This window comes from Eubalaena glacialis, chromosome 7, assembly GCF_028564815.1.
Source record: "Eubalaena glacialis isolate mEubGla1 chromosome 7, mEubGla1.1.hap2.+ XY, whole genome shotgun sequence".
Taxonomy (NCBI): Eukaryota; Metazoa; Chordata; class Mammalia; order Artiodactyla; family Balaenidae; genus Eubalaena; species Eubalaena glacialis.
This window is the reverse complement of record NC_083722.1, coordinates 31,380,274-31,395,094: the sequence shown is the minus strand read 5'-3', so window position 1 is coordinate 31,395,094 and position 14,821 is coordinate 31,380,274. Positions and strand designations below refer to the sequence as shown.

At 42.5% G+C, this 14,821-nt stretch overlaps 1 protein-coding gene across 1 annotated transcript in view; it reads right to left on the bottom strand.

Moving 5' to 3' along the window:
• Positions 1-620: 620 nt before the first annotated feature.
• SUPT3H (SPT3 homolog, SAGA and STAGA complex component) overlaps positions 621-14,821 on the bottom strand; it is a 447,882-nt gene continuing 433,681 nt past the window's right edge. Inside the window, exon 13 of the mRNA XM_061195027.1 lies at positions 621-644. The gene's annotated coding sequence lies outside the window, so the exon portion shown is untranslated. The remainder of the gene's footprint in view (positions 645-14,821) is intronic.

Here is a 14,821-nt window from a genome sequence, read left to right as displayed (position 1 = left end):
AAGATGGAGTGATAGCCATGCTTGCAGACACTGGTAACAGCCATAGGAGCTCGTCCGGGGGCAGCAGTCATATTTGGCTTCATGGCCTTGAGGTCAAAGAGGATTCATGGTTTCAGAAGAAAGGAGAGAAGCCCAGAGGGAGTCAGTGAAAGGCCACATGGATCCACTCTGGGAGGTGTGGTAACAAAGGCCACCATTTTACCTTCTCCATCCCAGGATCAGGTAAAAATGCTGATGCTCCTCCTCCTGGTTCCATCACATCTGATCTCGTGAGAGCTGGACCAACAGGAGAGGGGAGACCTGCTCCAGGTTTGGTTTCAGCACAGATTTATGATAATGCCCTCAGGCAAACCTACAACGCAACTCAACTATAACTGGACAAGACGCAAGATCACCTCTGAGCACTTTCTAAGCTCCTCAGGAAAAGGTCGAGCACTGAGGCCAGGTTCTATTATTTATTATTTATTTGCTTGTTAGTCTCCTGACAGTAGGGGGATTTGCTGTTGTTACTGTTTTTAACCTCTAGCTTTGCTTCCCTGACTCCTCGGAGCCCGCTTTTCTGTCTAGAACCACATGGAGATCTCCAGTGCATTCCATGGTTGAATCTGTGTGGTCTTAAACCCCTCTGCGCCCCAGACTTCCATCTGTAAAATAAGAGTAACAGTATCAATCTCAGAGTGTTGTTGTAAAGCTTAACTGAGAGGGCTTCCCTGGTGGGGCAGTGGTTAAGAATCCACCTGCCAACGCAGGACACGGATTCGAGCCCTGGTCCGGGAAGATCCCACATGCCGCGGAGCAACTAAGCCCGTGCGCCACAACTACTGAGCCTGCGCTCTAGAGCCTGCGAGCCACTACTGAGCCCACGTGCCACAACTACTGAAGCCCGTGCACCTAGAGCCCGTGCTCCGCAACGAGAGAAGCCACTGCAATGAGAAGCCTGCACACCGCAACGAAGAGTAGACCCCACTCGCCACAACCAGAGAAAAGCCCACGTGCAGCAATGAAGACCCAACGCAGCCAAAAATAAAATAAATAAATTTATTAAAAAAAGATTAAATGAGTTACAAATACATACACTTGCGTGTGTGTATATTTTAGATAACTTTATGTGGAATAGATGAGTACTTTTAGACAGCCTTCCCTCTCTGTTCACTGGAGAAAATTCTGTCCCATTCTCTGATTCCCTTTCCCATACTGTCATCAGAACACAAGATGACAAGGAGTCAGGTGGTACCTGGAACTTCTGATTCAGAAGTCTGCACCTGAAACCACAATAAGGAGAAATGTTTTCCTCTGGTTTGAGAGAAAGGGAAAAAGAATGATGACTGCAAGTGGCTGGAGTTTAATTATTATATATAATTATATATTTATTATATACAAATACTTTTGTAACTTTAATTTTGCCCTAGAGGGGAAAAAATGACTTAATTCTCTTTCCATTCTTTTCCTGATTGGAATTTTTGCTCGTTGGCCTCCCTGCCTATTTATCTTATACAACATATCTCAGGTGATGAAACCTGGGAGAGGAGTGAGCAGCCTGGGGAAACCTGGGGCTTCTGTGGTGAGCAGCGAGCCATTGCTAGGGAGGCTGGAGGGAGTGTATTTGTTTAACATCCTTCCTCCTGCCTTGTCAAGTCCAATGGCATGTTATTTCCACTGGGTGGGAGCCAACGCCGAGTTCCTCCCTGTTGCGTCCAACCTTGAACATTGCTCTGCGATTATGTTTCATCCAGGGATTAGCAAAACGCAGAGGGGAAAAAAACCTGAGAAGGTGTTTGGCCCGGGGCTCAGTGCTGCGTTAGCACAATCCACGAGCATCCTCGGCTAACTGCAGAACGGCAACAAACAGGTTCAGAAGCTCGCAGGAGCGCTTCGTCTTAGGTTACTGTCAATGGTTTATGTATTGTGTCGAGCTTTTGTGTGTGTGTTTTTGTTGTTTGTTTTTTATAACCCCCCAAGGAGACGCCAAATAAACAAGCAGTTCGCACCCCCTCACCCTGGCTGTACCATTTCTCAGTGATCTGAACATCTGGGAGCAGAGAGCGGGCAGCGAAGTATTCTTCTTTTTGGACTTGCCAAGTGTCATCATTCTGTCTTGAGCAAATCTTGAAGCGGCATTTTTCCTTTTATAAGGGGATACTGCTTCACTTAGCTGTGAAAAGCAGAAGACCCAGCGATTCCCAAAGAGACTCCTGAAAGATCAAGTTCTGCTACTGAAGCTCTGCTACTGGCAAAAGAGGCACAAAGGGGACATTTCTGAGTCAGCCTCACTCTGCCCGTGGCCGCCCCTCCAGGGCTTCAGGGGAGCTGGGCTGCGGGCAGCGGATGATGTGTGAGGGGAAGGACAGCGTCCTTCTGAGAATGCCTCGGCATCTCTTTTCTTCACCCCAGACCTGGCCCCTCTTGCTGTGGCTGCTGGTCTGGAGCACATGGCCCTGAGCAAAGGAGGCGTCAGAACGAACATGTGCCAGGGAGGAGGAGGAAGGAGGCCTTCCTCTGTGGGCCCAGGAGCGTGTGTGCCACAGCCTCTGCCCACCTCTCAGAACCCTAACCTTTTACAGCCCTTTTGGGGGGCCGGGGGCGGGGGAAGCGATACCTTAGCAAGTACTGAGCTGCCCCCAAGTTGCTACAGACCCAGGAGCTCCAGGTCAAGTTATCAAAACTCCGAGGCATGGGGTTGTGTTGAAATGGTCTGCAGCACAGCTGGGGAGTGTGTGAGGTCACCAGCTGGTCCCATAAACGACTGCATAAGGGTTACAGTCTTGAGAAAACGCCAACGACCCTGAGATGTTGAGACGACATCAGGAGAAGGGGGAAAACATTCGTGGTGCCAGCGACAGGTCTGGGATTGGAATGTGTAGCCGGAGATTGAAGTGTGACTGTGGAAAGATTCTGTAGTTTTGCCGTTGCAAGAAGGATCAGAGTCTGGCAGGTTAATTTGGTAAATCCATAAATCAAGAATGGGATTTTGACTTTGAACCATTATATTTACTGCATATTAGTTTAACAGATTCCACAGAAAGAATTCACGTATTACAATAATGTTTTTATAAACGTCAAGGGAACGTTGGCTTTCCTTTCAGATACCGCCTCCCATTCACTAATATTATTTTATTCTTTTAATATTACAAACCCACCTGAGACCTGACCAGGACACCACCTGATGTGCCATTGTGTCCTCTGCCCAAGAGTGTGGCCCAGGATTCAAATTAGGTGACAAGGAGGCCGGAGCACATTCTCCTGTCCTGACAGACTTCTCTGAACTTCTTGCCACTTGCTAATTAAGCGACCGAGGGGACTCAGGTGAGCTGGAGGAAAGCCCTGTCTTTCTCCAACAGCTAGAACTAGGTGGCTGTTTTCTAAGACAAATGTGGGTAATGAACAGAAGAAAGGCCAGCGGGCCGATCAAGTTCTATAAGAAACACATGCAAGCAGCGCACCCTTCCATGACACAGGCTCACGGGGATGACAAACCGAGTGTGTGAGACATGTCCCGAGCAGGGGCATGTGTGACCCCCGGAGCAGTGGTGGGAAGCACAGCTCAGCACAAACCACACGCGAGATGAGTTTCATTTCCCCTCTGGTGCATCTTGAGAGCGCGCTGGCAAACGAGCGAGTCTACCGTTTCTTGCTTCTCAGCACCTGTGACATCACCACTGAATAAGTCAGGGAATCACAACCACATTTCAAAGAATCATTCAGTTTTCTCATTAAGAATTCTATAGGAATTTTTTTTTTTTTTTCCACAGCAACAGCCTTGTCAAAACAATGTTAAAAATAGACCTGGTAATACCTTTCACATTGGTAGGCAGCCATGAATGTTTAACGGCGTATATGTCCGGCAGATGTACATAACTTTAGAATTAGGCACTGAATTTTACACAGTAACATAGAGGACATATATTTGCCAAAAGGACTTTTTAAAAAATGAAGCAAAAAGCAAACCTTGGGCTTGGTTTACCTCAGGGAAGCAAAACCTGTGAGCTGCTTCATTTTCTTGTAGGAAAGTGCTTGTTCAATGCACAGAGTATTTAGGGGTAAATGTATGTGTAAAAAAATTCAAAAGTGGTTAAAACTGGATATTTTGACTCATCAGCTCATATGGTAAGTTCCCCAAATTCAAGGGTCTGAATCCTGGCTCTCAAAGTATAGAATTTATTTTTGAGACAAGAGGCATCATATGCTTGTCTGGGCCTGTACTGCTTGGGAAAGGGACACGGTTTGGGTTAAATTGCAAAGTGGTTAGGGTCAAAGGGCCCCCTGCTGAGAAAATATACTGAGTCTGACAGCTTGGAATCTTTCAGCAAGATCAGGCCTAATGAGAAACTACCTAAAAAGAGGTAATGAAGTAAAATATAATGATTAGAAAATGTAACTTACATTAGTAACTATTTGAGGAGTGTCCTTTGTGAGTTCCAAATAAACCACTGGCTTCCAGAGAAAGGGCTGAAAAACGGGCCAAGCTGGCCTCTAAAGAATCTTCCTGCTTGACATTTCGGAAGTATGGGAAATATGCCTCCACACATTTGGAGGATGGAGACATGGATGTTTCCTGAGTTCTCTACTTTTTGCCAGTAGTTGGAACTGATCAATAGATGATAAAGAATTGATGGCTTTATAAACAGAGCTCTTAAATGTAACTATCAGAACTTTCTGATCAGCCTTGGCTGGAACTTTTTAATCTCTAGAAGTACATCCACCAGTGAAAGTTTTCTTGCTTTTTGGGCAACACTATAGATGGAGATTAACCCTCTTCTTCCCCCCAGGCTCTAAAAATTATTTTGGCCAAAATGTTTAAGTCAGGGGTTTCAGGTAGCTTAAATGAGCTTAAATGATTCATTAAGAATTTTAATGCTTAAAGTAGGCATATTTTTTCCTAGTAGACATAATGACATAACAGTAATAAAAATGTAATATTCAAGTAATTGCTGTAATGTAATTATAGTTTGGTCATCAAGTAAGATTAGAGGTCTGGGATGGCTGTTTGGTGGGTGTGTATTTCAGTGTCTGAATGTAGTCTTCGAGGTGCCTGTCCCGTCTCCCTGGAATGCTGGTGCAGTTCATCACATAACCAGGTAGCCGGGAGCCCAGCTGGGCCAGCAATATCTAGGGGTTCTGTTTACCCCACCTGCCCTCTCTGGATACCAGCATCCTGCCTGCCACAGATACCTAACCATCACAGTAACTGGGAACAGTGTTTCTGGTCTTATACAGACAACAAAAGGAGAAGTAAAGAAGGTCAGAACCCTCCCTAGGGGAGGGACCAGGTGTAGTTCAGTGGCCAGCCTGGAACAGCCACCTCTCTGCCCACCCAGTGCTGTAGCTCTCGGGCGCCCTCTAATCCAAGTGCGGGGCGTGAGGTGGAGGGTGGGTTCTGCTCCTTTATGTCTCTGCTGTGCTGCGGGGTTAGCCTGATCTGGCTTTCGGAGGGGAGAACAATTTCAATAGGTCTGAACAAAAAGAACGGGATTAGGCATTTACCCAAAGTGTATCTTATCAAAGGATTTGTCATCATTGGAGGTATTCTTTGAACTGCTATACATGAATTTCTGTCTGCATTTCTTATTTAATGGCGTGACCCCAAGAAAGACAAAATTCAAGCAAAAGAAATGCTTAACATTTGTGAACCAAAACAATAAAAAAATTTAATTAACAATATTTACAAGGAACAACTGAAAGAACATCAGATTTGTTGTTGTTGCTGTTACTAGTTTTCCTTTGTAACTAATAGGTAATTTGTGGGGAGATAATTTGAGACTATGTAAATTTCTACTACTTATCAGTCTTTCTCCCCCACTGATGATCTTTTAATGCCATAACTCCAGCTATATTTATTAGTTGGCATTCTATGGCAAAGAAGAGCTTTCACTTTCTCCCTTATTTATTTACTTATTTATATTGTATGAACTCAAAATTACTTATCTTATTCTATGCATGATGACCCGTTACTATAATCAAATTTTCCCAGATTTAGCCAGTGGGAGCCTCTTCAAGCTCCCATTTTTGATATTTCCCTGTGGTTCTTTGAGCAACTCTTTATTTTCTGGTGAATTAGGATGTTCCAGGCTAATTTTTCAAGGCCTCTCTCCCTGCCCCAGTCCTGGAATCACCTGTTTTTCCGAGGAGCCTGAATATCAGTGCAGAATACTTAGAAACTAAGATCTGGGTACTAGATGCGAAAGGGTATCACTTTTTCAGTGTGTAAAATTTATTTCCAGTGTGATTGGTCAGTTTGGAAGAATTCAGGGTGTCTATAAAGAGCTGAGTATCCAGAGGTGAAGGCTGCCTTTGGATCCTGAAAGATCCTGGAAATCTAAAAGGAAATCAGCCCCCTCACCCCCAGTATTACAGATCTGTCACACAGGATGCCAATTCCAGTCTCAGCAAACTGATAAGATCCTTAGGCTCTTCTCCCTCTGAGCAAATGCTGTTCTCTAAGCCTCTGATAGCTCTAGATGTCTCTTAACCCATGGTTCAGTCACAAATCAGCAATGTAGAATACTTCACAAACTCAACTTCTTGCCAATATCTGTCACTTTAAATATCTGTGGTCTCTAAATGCCCTCTTATGGACATGAATCTCACACCTACAAAGGCCGGCCATGAATACAGGTAGCTACCTGTGCACAAGTGCCTCATCATTCCTGCTTGCGTGTCACCTCAGTAAACAATGTGTAGAGTCTCATTCTTCACCTTGAGTCTGCGGTCCTGTTTTCCACAATGGTGACTGCTGAGCTGTGGCTTCAGGGAAGGTGGGAGGGCCAGAGGGTGGCACCAGCGGCCAGAGCAACGGTGGGCGTACAGGATTTCCTCTTTTCTTCAACTCCGTTGAGCGAAGTTGAAGGAGGGCAAAGCGTGGGATTTGACTGATCCTGGAGAGCTGTTGGCTTTTACTTGGCATCTACACTCTTAGGGCTTGAAAAATGTTATTTTTACCCTAAACTTCTATTTCATTAATCTTGTGTTAAGAGTGGTCTAACCCTGTTAGTTGGGTAGGCTGCTTCTGTTCCATTTAGCATATATTTCCATAAGTGTTGAGTGGAGAAGGGGATGGAAGAGGCAGAATTTCTAAACTATTGACCTTGGAGGGACTTGTACGAAGGTGTGTCTGACATGAGTGTAATACAACTGAAAAGTGTAATATAACCAAAAAAGCTCCAGTAAATGGTAAGTTATGGTTGGCACTGATGATTTATGCTAAGCAGAATCAACTATGATGGGAACATAAAATATTTCTAAGCTTACACTCTATTCACTCAATACACATAACATTCAATCTTCCTCCTTAAAAAATAGATATTTAGAGCACTGAGAATCTCCAGAGGAAATCAGGTTATTTACTATCTATCTTTGTGTTTGCCCATGTCACACATTCCAAGTTTAAGAGTTGGAAATGCTTTGATATTCTCAAATGAAAGGTACTGTGTGATGCCCCCATTTAAATGTAAATCCTACTATTATATTATTCCTGCCATTACATTAAGTGACTTTCCTTTCCACTGACAATTTGAAGGGGGAATGTCAGAACAAGTCTTCAGTAGCCAAATTGTTTCATTGTTCAAGTATTGACAGGCCAGTTGCCTAACCAGAAAATGCAGAATTAAACCAAGGAAGCTTATTTTGAGAGCAGGTCTGTGGCAATCTACCATATGTAAGACCAGGAGGTAAACAGGAAGTACTGAGTTGGCTTGGTCTACTCCTACAGGCAACAGATAGAAATAAAATCAGTGTTTACCAAATGGGAAAGCACAAAGCTGGTACAGAGAGAAATGCTATTTTCATGCTTCTAAAAAGGTATTACAAATAACACAAAGTTTCAAACCTATAATTAAAAACTATTTTTAAAAAGCTTTGATTAGGTTACCTTCAAAAATAGACATTGTAGGCTGAAATAAATTTCTTAAAGGTCAACTTCCACCTATGCTGGTTTCCCCTAATCCATTCTCTCTAATGCTCTCTTAAACAACAGACTTCAAGAGTAAAAAGTATGTCTCAGAATCACTGAGTAGAAGTTCAGTGCTCCCACTTAACAGATGGGTAATCCAAGGCCCCAAAGTTAAAGCAATTTATAAAATGTCACACAGCCAAGTAGGGGCAGGGGGAATTTAGGATCTGAGTTATTCATGAGGCAAAAGTTATGGATAGACTGAATTTCTTAGTGCCAGACACAAGAACACAACCCTTTTGGTAAAGGGGCTAAATGCATTGTTGGTGTAGTTTTGACCAGAAGCCAAAAGAGAGGTTCCATGCATTCAAACTGAATAGACTCCCCACCTTTAGAAAGGACAAGACCCTTTCCTCTTTTGTTGTCAAAAGCCTCAACTGAAAAATGAGGTGATTCTGCAGTTCTAATATTGTGAATCTGAGAAAAGAAAGAACTGAAAAAGGTGATATGATCTAGGGAAGTAGAGAATAAAAAAATGGAAATGGAGATAGATTTTTTTTGGGTGACAGTAATTCATAATATTTAAAAACCTAGTTGGGTTGTTTGAGGTCAATTAAACTTTAGTAACCCAGTTTTCGGACCAACATCAGCACTGAACCCAGGAATAGCCCAAGAGAGGGATGGGCAAAGTACAAGATTAGGCAATTCAAAAAAGAACAGCGACACATGGCCATAAACACATTCAAAATGTTCAACCTCAATGGTATTAAAAAATGCAAATAAATGCAGTGGTCAGACCTTCCCCTTCTTTAAACTGGAAAATATTAAAAAAGGTAATGATACCTAGTGTTGGTGAAGGCACAGGGAAACTGACTTTCAAACATTGTTAATGAGAATGAAAACTGGAAAAACCCAACTGGAGGGCCATTTGGATAAGTCTCAAGCTTTTAAAATGAGGAATACCTTCCATGGAGCAATTCCAATTCTGAGAATTTGCCTTAAAGAAGATAAACAGAGATTTCCACAACCAGTTTAGTGGATTACAACCGGGCGCAAATTCTTTGCTGCTCCTCTTACCAAGAGATAGAGCCTATTGCCCTTCCCCTCTAACCTGGACTGGGTTTGTGACCAGCTTTGACTGCAAAATACAGAAATGATGCTCTGGAACTTCAGAGCCACACCTGAAGAAGAATCACAGTTTTCATTTCATCCCTCTTGGAAGACGACTGCCTTTTTTTTTTTTTTTTTTTAATTGAAGTATAGTAACAATATTGTGTTAGTTTCAGGTGTTCAGCAAAGTGATTCAGTTATATATATATTTATTAATATATTTCAGATTATTTTCCATTATAGGTTATTATAAGATATTGAATATAGTTCCCTGTGCTATACAGAAAATCCTTGTTGCTTATCTATTTTATGTATAGTAGTTTGTATCTGTTAATCCCAAACTCCTAATTTATCCATCCCCTCCCTCCCTTTCATTTTGGTAACCATAAGTTTGTTTTCTATGTCTTTGAGTCTGTTTCTGTTTTGTAAGTAAGTTCATGTGTATTGTTTTTTAGATTCCACATATAAGTGATACCATATGATATTTGTCTTTCTCTGTCTTACTTCACTTAGTGTGTTAATCTCTAGGTCCATCCATGTTGCTTGGAAGGACTCATTTTTAAAAAATGCACATTTCTGGTCTCTCCCAACTACTGGATGTGAATCTCTGAGGGATGAGCCTAGAGACACACACACACGCTTTCCCATGTGCTTCATAAATGATCGTGGTTATAAAAGTGTGAGAGCCGTGGTGCAGAGGGAACACCACCAGCATCACACCTGACCAGCTAGGCATTTGGACAAATGCCCAGAACATTCTTGCCCTGAAGTTACTGCTTCCTGGGCCACAGATGGAGTGCCTCTAGGGGCACTGAGGACCCCTCCTCACACGGGAGGACCCTGGGAGTAGGAGAAGCCATGCCTACACCCCCTTAGTATGATATTCTTTAGGTCCATTCATGTTGCTGCAAATGGCAATATTTCATTCTTTTTTATGGATGATTAATGTTCCATTGTATGTATATACCACATCTTCTTAAACCAATCATCTGTTGATAGGCTCTTGGGTTGCTTCCACGTCTTGGAATATTGTAAATAGTGTTGCTATGAATACTGGGGTGCACATTATCTTTTCAAATTAGTGCTTTCGTTTTTTCCAGATATATACCCAGGGGTGGAATTGCTGGATCAGAGGGCAACTCTATTTTTAGTTTTTTAAGGAACCTCCATACTGTTCTCCATAGTGGCTGCATCAATTTACATCCCCACCAGCAGTGCAGGAGGGTTCCCTTTCCCCACACCCTCTCCAGCACTGATTATTTGTAGACTTTTTGATGATGGCCGTTCTGACCAGTATGAGGTAATACCTCACTGTGGTTTTGATTCGTATCTATCTGATAATTAGCGATGTTGAACATCTTTTCACGTGCCTGTTGGCCATCTGTGTGAAGCCAGTTGTCTTTTAAATGCAACTACTCTGAAACTATCATGTGTGAGGAAGCCAAAGGTTGTCAGAAGCAAAAGGAGAGATCATGTGGAGCTCTGAGGCTCCAAATCTCCAAATTGATGAGCAAAGCCTTTTTGATCCTTCTGGTCCAGCTCAGCTGCCTGCTAAACGCAGCTGATAACTACCAGATGATGCCATACGGAGCAGAACTACCTAGTCAAGACTTGCCTGAATCTCTGACTCCCCAGAATCGTGAGAAATAATAAATCATTGTTGTTTTAAGCCACTAAGTTTTGGGGGGATTTGTTATACAGCAAAATACAACTGAAACAGAAAGAGGCAGGCTCACCCCATCAAGCAAGGGACCATACCAGCTGAGGTGTTTATTGAGGGCTAAGGGAGTATGAACTGGCTAGTGGAAGAAGGAAGTTATAAGCACTAGCTATGACCACTGGACCTGTTACAGAAATGATGACAGGAGTGGTTACGAGTGTCTCTTCCTTACTTTAATGTGAATACAGCGTATTTGTTTAGGTATTAAACAATTCTTTATTATTTCCCCCTCTCCCTTTCCCCTATTATCAGGTATTAATAGTGGTTAGCCATATATCTCAGTATTTAAGTTGCAGGATATCAAAGGGGTATATCCTAACTCATAGAAAAGAACAAACATCACCCCAAATGCCCAAATGGATGCATCATATGGGACTATATCCTTTTTTAAAAAAATAAACTTTAATTTTAGAATAGTTTTATATTTATTAAAAGAATTACACAGATAATACAAAGTTCCTATATACCCCACACCCAGTTTCTCCTATTATTAATATTTTACATTAGTATGGTATATTTGTTACAATTAATGAACCAATTTTGATATGTTATCATTCACTAAAGCCCATACTTATATTCAGATTTCCTTAGTTTTTACCTAATGTCCTTTTTCTGTTCCAGAATCACACCTAGGACACCACATTACATTTACTTATGACATGTCGCCTTAGGTTCCTCTAGGCTGTGATAATTTCTCAGACTTTCCTTGTTTTTGATGACTTTGACGGTTTTGAGTACAGTCAGGTGTTTTGTAGAATAACCCTCAACTGAGATTTGTTTGATGCTTTTCTCATGATTAGATTGAGGTTATAGATTTTCAGGAGGAAGACCACAAAGGTATTGATATCCTCTTTGGAGGAGAGGGTTAGCATGCGTCATGCTAGGGGGAAGCATTTTGCTATTGCCTTTATTTGGAGGATTTAATACTACGGTTAAAAGTGTATGGTGTATGGATACCAAGTTGACAAAGGGTAGACTATTTGGTACTGTGTCAACTTGGTGAAACTGAAACTACATTTCCAGATTTCCCTTCCCTATATGGTTCTGAGTAGAGTTGGCCAAAAGAGAAATTTATGCAAGATTTGGAAGACGGCAGTGAAGCAGTTATTAACCTTTGAAGTTCACTGTGGTTAGATGCAGTTACTGCCACAGAAGTACTGGTGGTTCTAGCTTACCCTCCCTTTCCTCCACTCTCCATCCAGCTCTTCTTCCTGACTGAGGATCCTATTTCCCAACAGAGGCTCCAAGCTCACTACCAGACACTTGGTGGCAGACTCACAGAGGTAGCAGTTCTACAGAAGCATGGCTTCCTACAGACCTTCCTGTGAGCTGTCACTTTGCAGCTACTTTGTCAGGTGGTTGTGCTTTGCTTCCCAAATTGATGGGTTGTGGACTTTTTCTCTGATCCTCCAACTTCCTTCCTAGGGTTTCACTTTCCCAAATCCTCCCACAGCTCTGGAAGATCTGATTCCTATAATAAAACCTTTATCCCATAAGCACAGTGGTTCTGACTCTGACTGTACTCTGACTGATACATCGAGACTAATCGTTGACCTGAGAACAATTAGAAAAGCTGGACAAAATGCAAAACAATTGTGTAATAGTTTTCTATGCTGCTGTTACAAATAACCACACATTTAGCGGCTTAAACACAAATGCATTACCTTACAGTTCTATAGGTCAGAAGTCTGCTATGGGTCTCGTGGACTAAAATCAAGGTGTTGGTAGGTATGTTACTTTCCGGAGGTTGTAGGAGAGAACCACTTCCTACTCAGATTGTCGGGAGTTTTCAGTTCTTGGCTGTAGGACCAAAGTCCCGGTTTTCTTACTGGCTACAAGAGCCATTTTAGAGCCCACCACATTCATTGGCTCATGACACCCTTATTCCATCTTCAAAGCCAGCAGTGTCAAGTCCTTCTGATGTCACACTATCTTCCCCACTTTTCTGCCTCCCTCTTCTGTTTTTAAGAGCTCATGTGATTAGATTGGGCCTACCTGGATCACCTAGGATAATCTCCCTTGATTATCAGTTGATCAGCAACCTTAATTCCAGTCCTGCAACTTTAATTCCCTTTTGTTATGTGACATCTTCACAGGTTCTAGGGATGTGAATGTGGACATCTTTGGGAAGCACACTTTATTTGAGGCATCAGTAAAAAGCCAAGGCAGTCAGGGTTTGAGGGACTAGAAATTGAAGAAGAGGAAAGTTCATTTTTTCCTTCAGGGAATTTGCCAATTAACTGTGAGAGTAAGAGAAGCTGCATGGGAAGCAGTGGTCTAGGGCTTGCGGCAGTCTCACTGGGCTGGAGAGGCAGAGGTTGGAGCTTGGGGCTGAGGTACAGAGGTAATGAGGGACCACAATCTTAGACAGGAGGTAACTGCAGAGAAGTGAGCCTATAATTCTACATGAAATTCCTCCTTGAAATATATGTCAACTCCAAAGCTGCACATGTGTGGGGTGAGTGAGAGTAGAAGCTGGGAGACGAATGAGGTGAGCAGAAATTTCATCCATCTTGTGGGTCCAGGGAGTCAGGGGCTGGATTTCAGTGCTCACCAAGGTTGAAGGGTCTGGTAAACACCACAGGCTCTCAGCTGAGACCCTAGGTATACCTTCTATGAATAAGGGCAAAGTAGAAAAAGATCAACCTTGATCTGACTACATCCCTGTCCGCTTGCCAGAAAATTAAACCCTCTCTGGAAGAAATCATCATCCAGAGCTTCTACATTTTTTCACATACAAGGTCTGGTATTCAGCAAAAAAATCCTAGGCACAGTGGGATACAGAACAAAGTGATTGAAAACTAAGAGGAAAAAATCCCAGAGTACAGAAGCAGGTCTATAAGCAACCCAGACACTGGGGTAATCAGAAAGGGACTTTAAAGCAAAATTTAAAAAAAAGAATCAAATGGGGACTTCCTTGGTGGTGCAGTGGTTAAGAATCTGCCTGCCAATGCAGGGCACACAGGTTCAATCCCTGGTCCGGGAAGATCCCACATGCTGTGGAGCAACTAAGCCCGTGAACCACAACTACTGAGCCTGCGCTCCAGAGCCCGGGAGCCACAACTACCGAAGCCCACGCTCCACAACTACTGAAGCCTGCGTGCCTAGAGCCTGTGCTCCACAGGAGAAGCCACCTCAATGACAAGCCCGTGTGCCGCAACAAGAAGAGTAGCCCCCACTTGCCGCAACTAGAGAAAGCCCACATGCAGCAATGAAGACCCAACGTAGCCAAAAAAAAAAAAAAAAAAAAAAAAAATCAAATGGTGATTGCATAACTGAAAAAAAAAAACAAACCCTGAAATTAAGAGTTCACTAGATGGGCTTAATAGAATTTTGGATGCAGCAAAAGAGAAGATTAATAAAGATGGGTCAGTCAGTAGAAAATATCCAGATTAATAAAGAAGAGAGAAAAAGAGATGGGAAATTCCAAAAAGAGTATAGGAGACATCTTGCACATGGTGAAAAGTCTGACATACATGTAATTAAAATCCTAGAAGAATATTTGAAGAATAGTGGCTGAGAATGTTAAAAAAAATTGATGAAAGACATCGAGCCTCAGATTCAAGAAATTCTATAAACTCCAAGAAAGATAAATCAGATATGTCTGAAGGAAATGAAAATGCTAATTCAAAAAGATACATGCATCCCAATGATCATTTTGTAATGTAAATAAATATCAAATAACTATGTTGTACACCTGAAACTAATATAATGTTGTAAGTCATTTATACTTAAATTAAAAAATCAATCAATGCAATGTACCACCAAAAAAAGAGAAACTATATTATCATCTCCAAGGACACAGAAAAACCATTTGATAAAATTCAACATCCATTCATTATAAAAACACTCAGCAAACTAAGAATAGAAAGGAACTTCCCTGGGACTTCCCTGGTGGCACAGTGGTTAAGAATCTGCCTGCCAATGCAGGACAACGGGTTTGAGCCCTGGTCTGGGAAGATCCCACATGCCGCGGAGCAACTAAGCCTGTGCACCACAACTACTGAGCCTGCGCTCTAGAGCCTGTGAGCCACCACTACTGAAGCTCGTGTGCCACAACTACTGAAGCCTGCACTCCTAGAGCCCATGCCCCGCAACAAGAAGCC